The sequence below is a fragment of the Cygnus olor genome, chromosome 3, assembly GCF_009769625.2.
Source record: "Cygnus olor isolate bCygOlo1 chromosome 3, bCygOlo1.pri.v2, whole genome shotgun sequence".
In the NCBI taxonomy this organism is placed as follows: domain Eukaryota; kingdom Metazoa; phylum Chordata; class Aves; order Anseriformes; family Anatidae; genus Cygnus; species Cygnus olor.
The window spans coordinates 31,794,812-31,810,552 of record NC_049171.1 but is presented as its reverse complement, the minus strand read 5'-3'; the positions used below and the strand labels follow the sequence as shown (position 1 = coordinate 31,810,552).

At 41.2% G+C, this 15,741-nt stretch overlaps 1 long non-coding RNA gene across 1 annotated transcript in view; it reads left to right on the top strand.

The window, feature by feature from the left end:
* LOC121067765 overlaps positions 1–15,741 on the top strand; it is a 65,956-nt gene that overhangs the window by 47,481 nt on the left and 2,734 nt on the right. Inside the window, exon 5 of the long non-coding RNA XR_005818433.1 lies at positions 15,537–15,642. This is a non-coding gene — a long non-coding RNA (uncharacterized LOC121067765). The remainder of the gene's footprint in view (positions 1–15,536; positions 15,643–15,741) is intronic.

Here is a 15,741-nt window from a genome sequence, read left to right as displayed (position 1 = left end):
CAAGCAATTCTAAACCCTGGAGATTTGGGGGATACTTTATTTCTCATTTTCATTTTGTTTAAATCTAAGATTATTTCTTCTATCCAAATTTATTTATTTAGGCAATACATTCAGGATGCTGGGGAGCTTTGGATCATTTCACTTTCATTGGTTCTTGCAACAAAGGGTCAAGACGAGGCAAGTCTTGGTAGCTGGCATTACAGGGAAATCCTAGCTGGTCTGGCACTGCAACATTTTACAGATTCATAAAATGTGCACCTTTAGGTTCCTTAGCTGGTCATACACCTGATCTTGTCCTACAGTGGGCAGTTCATATTCTTCCAGTACCCGTCTTGTTGGTGAGAACGAGGTCCATTCATCCCTCTGCCCGGGTTTTCTGTCTGTGTACAGCTGAGCTAAGCAACATGAGTTTGTTGATTTCTGTCTGCAGCACAGGGCAGGTATTAAGTTATTCAGCATTTAATCATCTCTGTGGTATGAACAGTGGGAAAACAAAATCTGAGTATGTCTGATGTCTGCTGACATACAACTTCTGTTGCAACCAGTGGGAAGACATGGTTGTCTTGGGTTTAGCATCCTGGTATTGCTGTATCTTACAGTACAGGTATTGTTTGTTTGTTTGTTTTCATTGTAAGTTGTGATTGTGCAACAGTGTTACCATGACTTTTTATTATTATTATTTTTTATTTGTCTTTAAGGAGCTCTTAGCTCTTGCTCAGGCTAAACAACCAAACTGTTGGTGAGTGCCACAATTCAAGCCTTCACACCTGTGAAGGCTTGCTCCATTGACAAATCTGTGAGCTTGAAACACCTTTGTAAGTAGCAGGGTGGATAGAAAGTCAGAAGATCAACCTTGCACAGTGTTAAAGCAACTGTAGGAATAATAAAAGAGCATTCACAACTCAGGAAAATCTTGAATTTCAAGTATGCCTACTGTATTGACCCAGGCATGACTTGGCAATAATTGCTGTAGGGTATCCAAATTAAGGAATGAACTTTCTATTGTGTTTACTGTTAGGAAAGACTTTGCAAAGCACATCAGTTCCTCCAGGACCCAAATGCACTTTTCCTTTCAAGGAGGAGCTGTGGGCATTCAGATCCTTGCAGAGATGTTGCTGAGGCCCTAAATCAGCAAAACACTTTTAAGCATATCCTTAAGCGCTGTGTTGATGAACGAGAGACATGAGCTCTTAATTATCAGTGCTGAATAAGGAGCTGAGAGGCTCCTTGAGTATCTTCTGAAGCACTTACACGGTGGCTATGCCCCGAAATGCTGAGCCCAAGAAGCTGATGCTTTACCCTCTAGCTGCACTTGTCTTCTGTGAATGTGCTCACTAACATTCAAGTAAATGGTGCCTGATATCTGAGTCTTTGTGGGAATTTTGCCCATCCCGAGCGCTTACAAGTTTAGAAGAATAGGCGTAATGCTTTAATCAGCTTCTACTGGAGCACTTTTAATGGCTGTCCATCTTATCCAAATATTGCTGAGTGTGGGATTATTTAATCATCTGAAAGAAAAATGGAGAATGAAGCCGGAAAGGGAACTGACTTTCTCTTTTACACATTCACATCTGTGGCATAACTAGGCGTTGGTGGATACTTCAGCCCTGTCAGCACAGCCGGCACTTTGGAGTCCTCCACGGGAGGCAAAGAAAGAGAGAAAAGAAACACCCCCGTCCCCTCGCCAAAGCAGCAGGCAACAGCAGCTGTTCTCGAGGAGAAGGTTTGTGTCAGCACAACTTGCACAGCTATGCTCAGAAAGATGGTGTCAGCAGCCATAAAAGCCAGCCTGTCAGCATTTCTGTTTTATTCCATACACAAAATGCATATTACTGAACAATTACGCCAAAGGCGGAGAATATTTCTTGATAACACGACTTGGAAGTAGCATCTTCATGTGGGAGCAATTCGCGTTACACGCCGTAGAAAGCTGTGTGGGTTTAGATGCAAAGCCTCATTGCTTGTGCTTACTGTAAGCTTGCGTTGGAAGCAGAGTCATCTGCGTTATGGCCTGACCAAGGGAGCCTTGGCCCAGTCCAAAGCCTGTGGAAATCAGTCAATTCCTGGTAATTCTAATGACTGTCCAAACATGCCAAAAAAAAAACTTATTCAATATGAAGGAAGTTGCATGATGCTTAGATTTTTGGCCTCCAAAATCTTCAGAGAGCATGTATAATGTTAGCTTTGTCCACAGATTTCAGTGTGCAGTCGTGGTATGACCATTATAAAAGGCAGGACAGTGAGTTGGGATGAATTACGAACACAAACTGATTTGCTGCTTTAATATAAGTTTATTGCTCCATCTCAGCCACCATTTAACTGTTTTGGCTGTCTCTGAAAAGCAAGATGTTTTTTTTCTCCCTTGTTTAAAGGTTGCAGTTCAGAACAAATATTTTATTAAATAACGTAGGTAAGGAAGCAGAACCAGGTTTTATTTATTTATTTATTTTTAATTGAATGACTCCTTTTCTCTCTTGTGAATAGGCAACAATTTGCCATGCAGTCCTCATCTCTGCTTACTGGGAAGCAGAAATTCCTTAAGAAATAAAGAAAAAAAAACGCTAGCAAAAAGTCACGCTTCAAGCAGTTAAGGAAGTAGGAGAAGAGGAGCATAAAATCCCCAGGCACTCGCTGTTGGTTTGATCTCTGTCTCTGTACAGGAACTTGACAGCTTAATTGCATGAGGCTCCCGGTCTGTTTTCTGAAACTAATACAGATCTCTGGATGCTGAGACACCGGTGATCCGAATCGGCACAGAAACTGCTGTGACGCTAGGTGCACCTTGTCCACTTGGTGGTTGTCACCGATCTCCTGCTGGAGGTTACCTGCTGCCAGCCACCCAGCCGGCACGGCAGAGTTTATCAGGCTCCCTCTTCCTTTGAGCAGCCTTCAGTGGTATTTTCAATGGGTTTGGCTGCCTGTGAAAGGAGTACAAGGATACGGTGTGCCCAGAAGTGTTCTCGCAGGTCGCTGGCACTAGGCAGAAACCACCAGCCGAGGTGGGCTACAAGGGGGACAGCGTAACTTTCAACATAACTTTTTTTTTTTTTTAACAGATATACATATTAATAAAAAAATAAATAAATAAAACTAACACCAATATAACAAAACAATGGCAGAGGACTCAAGTTAGGAGACACATTTTCATGGAGTTGCAGTCTGTTTCTTTTTCCTTTACATTTTTTCTTTTATTTTCCCCTTCCTTTCTCTTTTCTTTTCCCTAGATCTTCCCTCTTTTTTTTTTTTCTTCTTCTTCAATTCACACTTACATCTTCTCAACCTTTCTGAGAAGATAGGAGACTCAGAAAAACTCAATCAATGTATACAGTATTTTATTTTTTTCTATGGACCTTCCAATAATATGTTATTCAGACAAAACAAACATGAATTTTATCTGTCAGAAACATACTTTAGAGCTCAAGGACTAGTCTCTAGCTTAAAGTGCTTTTACTTTTTATTTATATAGTTTTTATTTCTTTTTATTTCTTTCCATCAAACATGAGATTTTTTTTGTTTTCCATGACTTGGAGATTTTTTTTATATGTTTCAGTGGGAAGTGCATGGAAGGTCTCTCTCTGTCTTTTACAGGGCAGCATTGATCTTCTCTTGCATTTTGGAGGGAGCTGAATGGACATTATAGCATTGTCTAAACAGAGAAGCCCGTCTTTTGTGCTTGCAGTCCATTTCAGGGTTTTTTTCAGCATTACTTATCTACAACTGCCAAAGGGGAGGCACTATACTCTTGCAGTGGATGTAGTGGGGAAGGGAAGGACATTGCTTTTCCAGAGGTTAATAACGTAACTGATCTTTATTGTATTGCTGTTATGAGAGAATGACACAGTTATTAATTTTTAGTCATATATGTGGGCAAAATCCTGATCATCTCACAAAATGCAAATAAATGCTGTGAGGGCTAGCTGCAGATGTTTCTATATAAGCAAGAACTTAATTCCTTAGAATATCATCCCTTCTTGAACACCTACCCATCACCTGGTGACTGAATTGATAGTCACGTCCCGTGTTTATCTGTTTTCTCAAAACCTCCTCTACAATAGCACCTCAACACCTCTGAAGTGCAGTGTGCCTTCTCCCAGGTAGGTTAACAGTGTCCTGCACTGCCCAGGTACGTTGGTGAGTACCAGTGTTTTCATGATCTTCCTCATCTGTCTGCACACCCTTTTGCAAGTTAGCTAGAAGCTAAGCTGTCTCCTCTATTGGTATCCTTGAAGTGGGTGAAACTGGAGGACAGAAGCTCCCGAGACTTTCTAATCCTGTGGTCTTTCAACATTCCCAATAATTTTTGTGACTCATGAACAGACACAAAGGCCATCTATTTCTCTTTTTCTCCGACTCTGAAAATCAGATGGAAAAACCCAACCAATTAGGCCTGAAATAAATAAATAAATAAAAAAAATCTCTTTAGCTGCCTAGGAGGGAGGGAAGGAAGAGAATCATTTGATTCACTTAAAAAGCGGTCACAAAGTTTCCTTTCTGTCCAGCCATCCTTGGTGTCTTCAAAACCACTTTTTCCTAATACAGAGCTTAAACTGATTCTGCTTTAGCCCTTTACACTATTACAACTATTCCCATTGGAAATATTTCTCTTCCTTTCGTTATTTTGTGTGTGAATATTTATACGGTTATCTTGCTGTTTCCTTTAATTCTTATCCCTTTAGACCAAATAAATTTAGTTCTTGTCATCTCACTTTCAAAGCTGTATTTTTAAAAAATAAAGCGGTGTTAAATATAGTTGAAAGCAGACAACAAAATGCATCTGAGATTCCACAATAATTTAGACTTTAAGAGACAATAGTGTCCATTTTGCTAAGGCCAGTAATCCGGTGTTATGAATTAGTCCCTTGTCAGAAGTTTTTGAACATCTGAAATAATAACTGTCTTTTTAAAATAATGCACTGTGTGCAGTGTAAAAGCCTATTGTCGAACTTTATTTAAATTCTCCATCCTGTTTTAGTACTAATTACAATGGGAGCTTGAATGTTTAATTTTTAAACACTGAATTAATTTCTCCTTTTGTCTGTTAAAGCACTGTGCAATAGCTTGGAAACTCTTGTGACATCTGACGTGGGACTTCACGGTGCCTGATGGAAAGTGTTGCATGTTTCCTCACATCCTGCTCTGGCAATATTAATGCTATTCATGCCTTAGCCAGTGGGACTGGGAGAAGTCCAGGTTTATCCCCTTTTCCTGGGGGAACTGGAAGGTTCAGGAGATTATGGGATTTAGAGATTCTTAACTTCTAAAGCATTTGCTTGAATTGCTAGTAACTGAAAAGTTTAATGTACTAAATATAATTGCAAAGCCTCTTCCTTATCACTTGTATGCCAACTGGTATCCTGTAGTAGGCTTTTTAGTTGGCAGCCTCTCCTGGAAAATAATGTGGAAATTAGCAAAGATATAATTCCTAGAATTTGCCTGTAATTAGCCCTTGTATAGCACATCAATCACCATTTGATTTGTTCACTGTGATTTTTACACACTGTATTGCAAAGTCATTGCCTGGAAGTATTGCCTGGGCCTTCTGTTTAGCTCATATTCATAGATACTCTGTTGAAAAGTGGACATGACAAGGATTGAAGGTTTATCAATTCTCTCTAAGGATCTCGACTGCCACTGGTTAAAACTTCTGGGTGAACTTCAAGGCGGAGTTATTAGGATGACTGCACTGAGATTAAAAAATACTCTGATGATGGATGTTTTTAATGGTTTGACCAGTAATTTGAGCTTTGCAAACTCATGGCTTTGGCTCCAAGCACTGGATGCTTTAAAGCAGGCTTGTAATGAGTGATAGAAAGTTACCTTTTCCAGGTGACACTCTAGACACTATGCCCATATACCTAGTTTAAATTTACTAAGCAAGTAGGCAATAAAATAAAGTCTATGGGGGTATATAAAACCAGAGTCGCTTGGATTTACGGCCAATAGATACATGATGAGTATGATTAAGAGGCACTTTATGCTGACTTTCTAATAACATTCTGCTAAAATATGTATTTCAGGCAGTTCTGTCAGTTTTATTATTACTTTCTAATTTTGGTCTAAAGATTTTTATCAGATGCAATTGTTCCCTTTGGGGATTATAGGATGCATAAATTTCTCAAGATGAGAGGGTTTCTATGATTCATTTTTCCTGGGCTCTAGTGGTTAAGATGAAGCTCCTTACCAGTGGCTTTTGAATGTGTTTTTTTTTTTTTTTTTTTTTTTTCACTTTGGGTTCTGTTCTTAAATCGTCAGTTTGATTTAATATTACTTATAACATAGAAGAAAAATTACTTTCTGTATGAGTGCAGGGGGTCTGTATATTGGTGTGAATAAAAGAAGTATTATTTTCATTGTTGGAAAGAAATTGGGATTGAATTCCCATAATTTTGCTTGTATTAAATTGAGTTCAGACTGTATTGTGCTGAACGAAGGTAGAAACAGAAGTCTTCTTTGGAAAACTACTGCCCTAAAACTAAATATATAACGTTTTATCTTCATGATCCAAACAATCTAAGTGTTATATCCTTAAAGTAACTATTAAAACTGTATCCATCTTGCCCATGAGGCAAATGTGTTTTGACTCGAGTCACTTGTACAGCACAGGTATCTGCTGCTCTAGGCATGTCTGGCTTCTTGCTTCTGGTCCAAAGGAGCACCACGTCTCATGGCTCCAGCGTCACACCACATAGTCCTGTGTACACTGAAGTGCACCTCTAATGTCTAGAAGGAGTTTACAGAAGGAAAAAAAAATAGAAGACTAATCTCTGCCATTTCTTGGAAACAGGTGGATGAAAACACACAGACTTTTTTGTTTTTTTTCCTTTTGACAAATAGATTTGTAGGTACAAACTGAGGAACGGGATGTGCTCATAGATGCTGAGGACAGCACGCTTTCTGGGCAGCATAGGTACGGCTTTAAGACTGTCAGTGAAGGTGTGAACGCAGCTGTGCAGGTGTAGCCAGGCCCAAATCCATGCTTGGGGGTGGATGTGGCCAGGCTGTTGTTGACTGTGGGTGTGAAGGGCTTGGGAACGCGTGCAGCAGGTAAACTCCACTGCGACACCTACCGCGTGGGCAGGGCTACAGCCCACCACACTGTCCCCACCACGCTGCAAAACCACCAGCTGGTTAGGTCAACGGCCACGTGAAGCAATCTTATGTGAAGTTCAATGTGGAGTAATTGCTTAAATACCCATTTTCTCAGGGGGGGTTTGTGGCATTTGCCAACTTCCACATTGCTGCTGTGCTTTAGCAGGACTTACACTCATTAGCCTTCAGGTTAACCTGAGCATTCCTGGAAGGGTTGCACTAAGCCTGCAATGCAAACATAGTTGCCTTACAGTGAGCTACTTGTTTCTCTTTAGAAATCCTCAGGGGATAATGAAGACAGCCTTTCCTCTTCGTGGCAGCAGAAATTTCCTGGGGAAAGTCCCAGGGTGTTGGCCCTGGGCTGTCTGACTGAACACACAGGATTGTTTCCTCTGATGAACTTCCATGATGAACTTCATAGCTGTATGATGGTCTACAAGCTGACACCTTTTTCTCTTCTCTCTGTCTTCCCCTCATCCTACTGTAGATATATATATACGTGCAGACAGATATATATATATATATATACACACACACACATGCACATAAACACACGCATACACATATATATATATATATATATATACAGACACATACTGTGAAGGGGAACGTGGGTGGCTGTTCTTGTAGTTGTATTTTGGAGAGCTAAAACTGGGCTTTTGGTGTTAAAATTGTGTACAGTGCCCAGAGCTGCGGTTCAGCTCTGCTTTCTCTCCATTTGCTCAGTAACCATAGCTACTGCACTTTCATTATTGCGAGCTTATGTCTCCGAGATTCCCTCTCATAGAATTACTGATGTAATTACTTACAAATACCAGCAGAAAGCTCCTGCAATGAAAGTGCCAGCTCTTCTTCTGGTCTCAGCCCTTCTCCTGGCCTAACTGCTCCACCCATGAACAAAACCTACCCCTGGTTTACTCCATGCTTATCTCTCCACCAAACAGACTGGTTTCTCACCAATTTACTTTCACTGGTTTTGGTTGACAAAAGCACCTGACACCACCTGTGTCTAATCTAAAGAAAATAATGAGTGGTCCTAGCTCCTGCTGGGTATGCTGATGCTCGGCAGTAAAGCTTAAAAGATTCATTATCCTGAATCATTTTCACCAGCTACTGGAGGTGCAAGTGTTAGAAAAGAAAAGCAACGTGCCTCTTCATAAAAAGTATGCAAGGATTTCAGGTCTTCTGCAGAAGAGGCAAGCTAGCAGGGCCGCATAAATCATCACAGACACCGTGCTCCTGGTGATTTGTATTCTTGTAGCACCCATTCCTTAGTCCCGAACAGCCACAAAATAAAAGGCATTCCCTTGCCCCAGATGATGGATAATCTTGGCGTAGAAGAAGGAAAATAGCAGATGGATATAGATGCATAGGGGAATGCAGTCAGGCTGATGCTAGCCGTAGCTTAGCAATTGTCTAACTGCACTTGAATTTTTGAGGTTTTATGACTTTGGATCATGTCAATGGAGAGAGATGACATAACACGAGACTGTCATTGTGCTGTCATAAAAGAAAAGGGGGAATATTTTGTAACATTTCTAATAAGTAAGGAAAAGCGTTATTTTCTTGTGCGATACCTATTTACAATGTGTTTTTCTATGTGAATAACTCACTGCTTCAGTTGCCACAATCCACCAAACCAATTTACTGCCATGAAAGTAAAACCTAGACAACGATGCTTGTTCCTTTTTTGTCTTATAGAGCATAGCTGTCAAAAATTCACTGGCTGGGTGAGTAGGATCCAGTTTAAGGCTGATGCCTTAGTGCAGGTGACTACAGATTTTGCTACTGCTGTGTACTCCCATTTCAGTGAGCACAGAGGGCCTCAGCTAGATGGCCATCAAGTGTCTACTCTGCAGTGAATCAAACCATTTTTAGGCTTCCTGAGCTGCATTGGTTAGGTTGTCGTTATATACACTCTGCTACATATAGCTCTACTATAATGGAGCCTGTTGGTTAGATTTCCCACTGACTCTCTTGGAGCTTGGAGACACAGCGCAAGTAAACACTTAAATGCTTAACATCTAAACACTGTCACTGACGTATTCTTATTTTTAAGGTCTTGTCATGCGTGTCACAGAAACTGAGTGCTGTCTCTGTGCTTTGTACCCACAGACTCAGCTTTGCAGGGAGCAGGTACAGCAGGAGCTGCCCATCAGGGGACACTGGTGTGGGCATTGCTAGCACGCATACACTGTGTGCTTTCTGTACAGTGTGCTGGTGTCAGCCCAGGTGGAAAGCTTTTGCCTTGACAACAAACCCACCAGCAGCTGGAGAGGCAGGGACCAGCTCTGCTGCCAGACACTCTGGTTTGTGCTCACAAGGCAGGGCTGTGGTGTGGATGTGCATTTCACATGCTGTAGTATTGGACAGGCCAGATGATGGCAGCTCGCAGACCTTTGCTGGCACCTGAAGTCAACCCTGGGACCAAGAAACCAAGTGATCCATCCCTGAGTCCCGCACCTTGTCCGTGCAGCTCACCACAGTGAAGACACACCATTTTCTCAGCGTTACCAATCCCATCCACTCTGCCACACACTCTGTGTTCAGTTTTCACATCACTTGGTTGCGTTTTGTCTTAACTTAGAGCTAGTTTTGTGGGTGCTGTAATTGCATACGCTTGCAGTAGTACTTACATGGGCTGAGATCCCACATGAGTTACTCAACGTCAGGCAAGTGGCTTGCTATGTCTTTGTACATGGGCATGTACAATAAGTCCTTGACTGGGACAAGCAAGTTGCTTTAATACAAGCAAAAAGAGGTTCATTTGCGAGGAGAATAAGAGTGACGTTGCTCTATGAAAGGTAGGCATGGATGTAAGTTTTTGTTCACATCTAAGCTGTATGATTTTCTCTATTCTGTTGTATTGCTTAGCTCTGCTGGCCTTCTCCATTCTTGGAGAAAATAAATGCTTACAATAGAAGATATATATATATATTTATTTATTTATTTTTGCATACACCTCCTTTGCAAATGAATGGGAAGTGTTAGCGAATGAAGAAGCAGCATTACATCAGTGCACGAAACCACGTTATATGCAGACATCCACAGAGGACCAGAATTGTCTGTGTTGGTTTGTTGCCACATAGAGAAGCTGCGATTGCATTAACGTCTTTTTTTTTTTATTGGAGTGGAAGTAGGAATACTTTTAAACAAAGATCACAACTTTTAAATTTCATGTTTTAAAGAACATTAGCTATTAAGGGATGTATTGAATTGTGTCTCTTTAATTTTATGTACCATATGCAAAAATAAAAAGCTGTGGTTCCTAGTAGCACACTGCATTTAGTCATTGTGGTGGTTTCCTGATATCTCAGAAAAATCAGTGTAAAAAATTTGAATTTTTAAGTGTAGCACTGAACTTATTCTACATGCATTTTTTTCCATAATACACCAATTTTACAGGAAAACAAAACAAAACAAAGAAAAAATAAAACAGCTGATATCCTGGTTCCAATATACTTAATTATTTTTTTAAGTAAAAGGTATTCTGATACTTTTTATGTAACAGATTTGCTAAAATTTTATTGAGAGTAGCATTCTCAGGAAAACTCCATTTTAACCATATGAAGGGTTGAAACAGTTTGCTAGTCTTAACAAATAAGAACTACAGAAACATGTCAAATCTAGTTGTTTTAAATGGAATTATTAAAGAGCAAGGTATGCACAGTATATATATACATATTTTTTCTTCCTGAGAATCAAAGTGTCCACTTGTATATAGAAAGGCTAAAGGGTTTTGTAACTTCTTCAGAGGTATGCAAATACATTGCATGAGGAAAACCTTAAAGCTTGTGAAGCAGAGAAGGCACTCTTAGAAGTCATATGAAGCAGTTCTTGTTATGATCACTTGGAGCTGTTGCTCCAAGGTGTGGTGGTCTGGCTGGGATGGAGCTGAGTTTCCTCACTAGGGCTCCATATGGTGCCGTGTTTGGATTTGTGACTAAAGCAGTGTTGGTAGCACAGCAGTGGGCTACTGCTGAGCAGTTATTTGCACAGCATCAGGGTTTCTCTATTTCCCACTCAGCCCCTGCAGCAAATAGGCTGCAGGTGGGCAAGAAGCTGTGAAGGGACACAGCTGGGACAGCTGACATGAACTGATCAGAGAGATGTCCCATACTGCATAGCACCATGCCCAGGGAGAAAAACTGGGGTAGAGAGAGAAGAAGGGGTGGTGGGACTTCAAAGGTGGCCCTCGTTCAGAGACTGGTTGGACATCAGTCTGCCTGTGGGAGGTGGTGAGCAATTTCTCTAGTTTCACTTCAGTTTTTCTTTTCTTTTACCTATTAAGCTGTCTTTATCTCAACTCACAAGCTGTGTCACTTTTCTTCTTCCTATTTTCTCCCTACTGGAGGAGGGGAATGAGCAAACAGCTTTGGGGGTGCTTGGCAGGAGCCAACCCACAATTAGTCCCCTTTGGTGCCCAGCATGCTTCAAGGGGTTCAAGATAAAGACAGATTTGATTGGCGTGTGTTAGCATTTATAGCTGATAGAGCTGTTTAGCTGGTGCTTGGCAGGCTGGTACTTGCTGCTGCTGGTCTCAATATTGACATATTTGTTCCCTGACCTGCTCCACTACTTGCTCGCTTTCTTGTTGCCGTTAAGTTTCAGGGCTTGCTAATGGTTCCTTTCAGCTTTTGTTGTTTTCTGTGTTATCACTTTGTTTTGCCTTCCCTCGGAAACCTATGATAAAAGCACTGGCCTCGAGCCCAGTCTGGTATTTGGCCCCTGAATTGATGTCCTCCCTGTCTCTGAAGAACCATCTTGTTGAGACAATTAGCAACCACACCTCCCTCTTCTCCTCCCAGAGCCACTTTGTGAGGAGAGTGAAGGAGGGCACCTCCTCTTTCTCCTCCTCCTCTGGGACAGATGTTGCCAGCCTTGCTGCAAGGACTGCTCGCTCGGGTTCTGAGGCATCCCTACACAACTAAGACTGTCCTACTGGTGCAGGCTTTGAGCATGATTTTGTCTTCTCTTAAGGGTAATCAACTATTAGGAGATATGACACAGGAATCTGCCCTGAGGCAGTCAGTTCCTGGGTGACAAGGTCAGTGGGACAATTTGGACAAAGTCGTGGGTCTAGCTGGCAAGGAGTTAGCTTTCTTTATAGCAGTCTATATGGTGCTGTGTTTTGGATCTGTGGTGCAAAAGGTGTTGGTAACACACTCAAACCATACAGCACTTGGTATTCTCAGGCAGTCTGCCAATGAAGTACCACGCTGGGTCTGCTTTTTCCAAAGGTCTAACGCAAAACCAACAGAAATTCAGGACTGTCTTTAAGTGTACTTCAGTGTGGTTCAGGTCATTATGGTAGAACCCTGTTTGGTGGTGCTTCTCATCAGCTTCTGGTGCTATCTTGTAATTCACAGATTTAACCTAAAGTGTTGGGATTCTGGTAGTGGTGGTAATACTTTATTGTCAGGTGTGCAATATTATTCCTTACTGAAGTAATTGGCAGGTCAATAGTGCTGGAAATGGTCTTCGTGTTTTGCTTTGTAGCTTGTGTTGTTCTTTTGCAGCCATATTAATCTGTGGGTAATAATATCATGGTTAGCTTGCAACAATTTATGTTCAGATGAAGTCCTGAAGCAGTACTGCTATAAACAAAATCCCACAGGTAGCTGCATTTTGAATTTACTAACCATCTCAGACAGATACACTAACTCTGGAGACCTGGAAGAGTAATCAGCAGGCATTTTGCATTCTCAGTAAATTCACTACTGCAGGTCTTGTGCAGGACTTGTTTCCGCCCTTGTTTAATGGATGTTTCCTTTCTTTAAGCACTGTATTTTGTAAAAGTAAAGTCCATTTGTTGGCTATTCTTTTCATTCACTTTTAAGACTGCTAGCTTAGCTATCTTGTCTTCCTAAACTCCTCCAATGGATAATGGAGCAAGGGGCTCTTCTAGGTCCTTCTTCACTTTAAGTTATATTAGCAGGTAGAGAAAACTGATAGCAGACCTGTAGAGCAAAATTGTCAGTGCTGAGGACCTGGCACGCACACCATAAACATTTTAGAGATTTTTTTTTTTTCTTCTTTAGGCTAGTCTTGTCTGCTTCCACGGGCTGAGTGCCTGTTGCATCTAGAGTATATTAGGTGCACTCCTGGCCTTCATCTTCCAGTTTGTTTTATCTAAAAAAAATATGTTCATGTGATTTGAGACTGTGTGAACCATAATGTGAACCACAGCCCAGCAGGTGGAAGGGCTAGGAAGTTAGCTTTAAAAGCACTCTTCTGATCCAGGGTAAAACACTAACATAGATGCACTCTCAAAGCACCAAACTTCAGCTACAGTTCCGACTGTCTTGCTGGGAGAATGTCCCTCTTCCTTCATTCCCCATGAGAGAGTCTGTGGAGACTTCCAGCTACTTTATTGCAGCCAAACTGGGTGCTGAGAGTTGCACTGGGACTTCTGCACAACGTCACTGCAGCCCGGAGCTGCCCTCCCGTGGGACCGAGTTTTGCAAGGGTCCTTTGAATGAGATGATGTGGGCAGTCACTCACCAGGCAGCCAGTCATCAGAATGGTCCCAGCCTAGAAAACTGAAATGTGTAGAAGTACTCGAGACAGATACCTTCTTGGGCAACTTTAGATAGCCTCAGTGTAGATGTCCACATGTGAGCAAATAAAGAAGACAAAGAAAGAGGCACTTCCTCAGGCCTTATTTAAATGTCTTTGTTAGGATTAAGTGAATCGTGACATAAAAGTCCCAATTTTTCTCCACTGACTGTAAAGGACCTCTGAGCAACCAGTGAGAAGCACACCTGCTGTAGGTGTCCAATGCTGCATGAGAAGCCTACTTCTTCTTTCTGTATCTGAGACAAATGACAGAGATGTACTTGAGGACTCCTTTCAAGTTGTTGTTTGTTTTTGTCAGATTGAATCACTTCTCATTTTCCATCATCTTCATACCCAGTATGCTAATCATGATTTCTCTCACAAGTTTTATTAATTTCCTGACATCTTCCTGTCTCAAAATGTCTCACAAACACATCAACCATCACTAAATTTCGTCACATGATCTGAGCTCTAATCCCATCAAAACTTGTGACTGCATCAAGAAATACTGATGCTGGAACAAGGTTTAATTTATGTCTTGGCGGATGGTTGATGGCACCGATAGCCTGTGGTATATTAACTTACTGAACTCTCAGGCTCCTTAAAGGAATAATGAATACTCCTCACACCTACTTTCTGCCACAAACACTCCTTTGTAATGTAAATGAAAGAACACACCAAAGCTGTCAGATACATGTCCCACCGCTGTGTCTGTTCGAACAGCGGTGCTGAGAAGGGTTGTTCCTACTCTATCTCTTTAGTCCTAATGGGATGTTGTGTTTTTTCTGGCACACTCTCAGACCTACGGATTTTTTTCACAGGTTATGGCCAGCTATGAGTGGTGTTAGAAGGTGACAAATTTAATGGAAATATAATGCAAAACTTAAACATTTCTGTCTGGAGCAGAAGCAGGACACCTCTTACATTCCTAGCAACTGCAAACACCTGCATGGGATTGAACTGCTAGTGTCAAAGTTGCAGCCAGCTTCTCTAAAAAAACATCCAGAACAATGAATGTTTTTTTTACATACAACAGACTCAAAATTACTGCTCAAGCATGTCTGGCAATCTTTATTTTGTTTTCATACTGGTTCTTTTGAAGAAGCCATGTATCACATTTTTTATTGGGTTCCTTGCAATGTTAGCGTTATCTCCTGATCTTAACCTGTAGCCTTCCATTACAAAGCAACATTGCCACAAAGCATCACAAGCCAGAAAACGCCATCATTTTAATGCTCTTGGAGGGGGGAAAAAAAAAGTATTTATATACATATATCTCTATATATCCCTTTTTACACCAATTTAATACAGTAAAAATTTCCTCTGGTTTGTTAGTCATACATTTTTGTTGCAGGATGAGTATGGGGATTTCTTTTAGGTTGGGACAACAAGCAGGTATGTTGTTTTAGCTGCTCTTAGTTGCCTGGTGAGGATTCTTCCATCTTCTAAATAAGCTGCATTTACCCAGCAAGGAAGCTGTTCCTTGCTTCCCGTCCCTGGCCTAAATCAGTCCTTCTCTGTCTGTCCTCAGCTCTGCCTGCTGGCTCTGAACTTCACCATGCTCTCTTGCCTGTTTTCCTGATTTGTGTTTTGCTTTGTAATGACCTTTTGGTGACAATGTATTTGAAAGCTTTATCCACTGCTAGTTCAGTTTTTACTGGTAATTACGGAGATACCATGTTTTGTTTGTTTGTTTGTTTTAGCTGTGTTTCTGTTGTTTTGTTTTTCCCAAATTCTGCTGCAAGCAAACTCCTGGATATGATGTACCAAACTAGGACAAAGCACTCAAAGTGTTTTAAGCACATTACCGCCAATATTTTGCTGGCTCACTTTGCCACATGCAAAAGGACAATAGTGTGCTTACTTACTCATCTCTCTATTCTGGACAGAAGGGAACCCATTTGGATGCCACTGGTTCATTCAGCCTGGTCAAACCCTGATGTGAAAGAATTAGTGATGTTTTTCCCAAGCACATCAAAGGCTGCAAGCTGCAAGGTGGGTTCAAGCTGTTACAAAAGGAAAGCAAGCTAATTTTGGAGTACTGCGCATGTTCACTACGTTCAGAAGATTTTGATCGCTGTACCAGATTCCTAA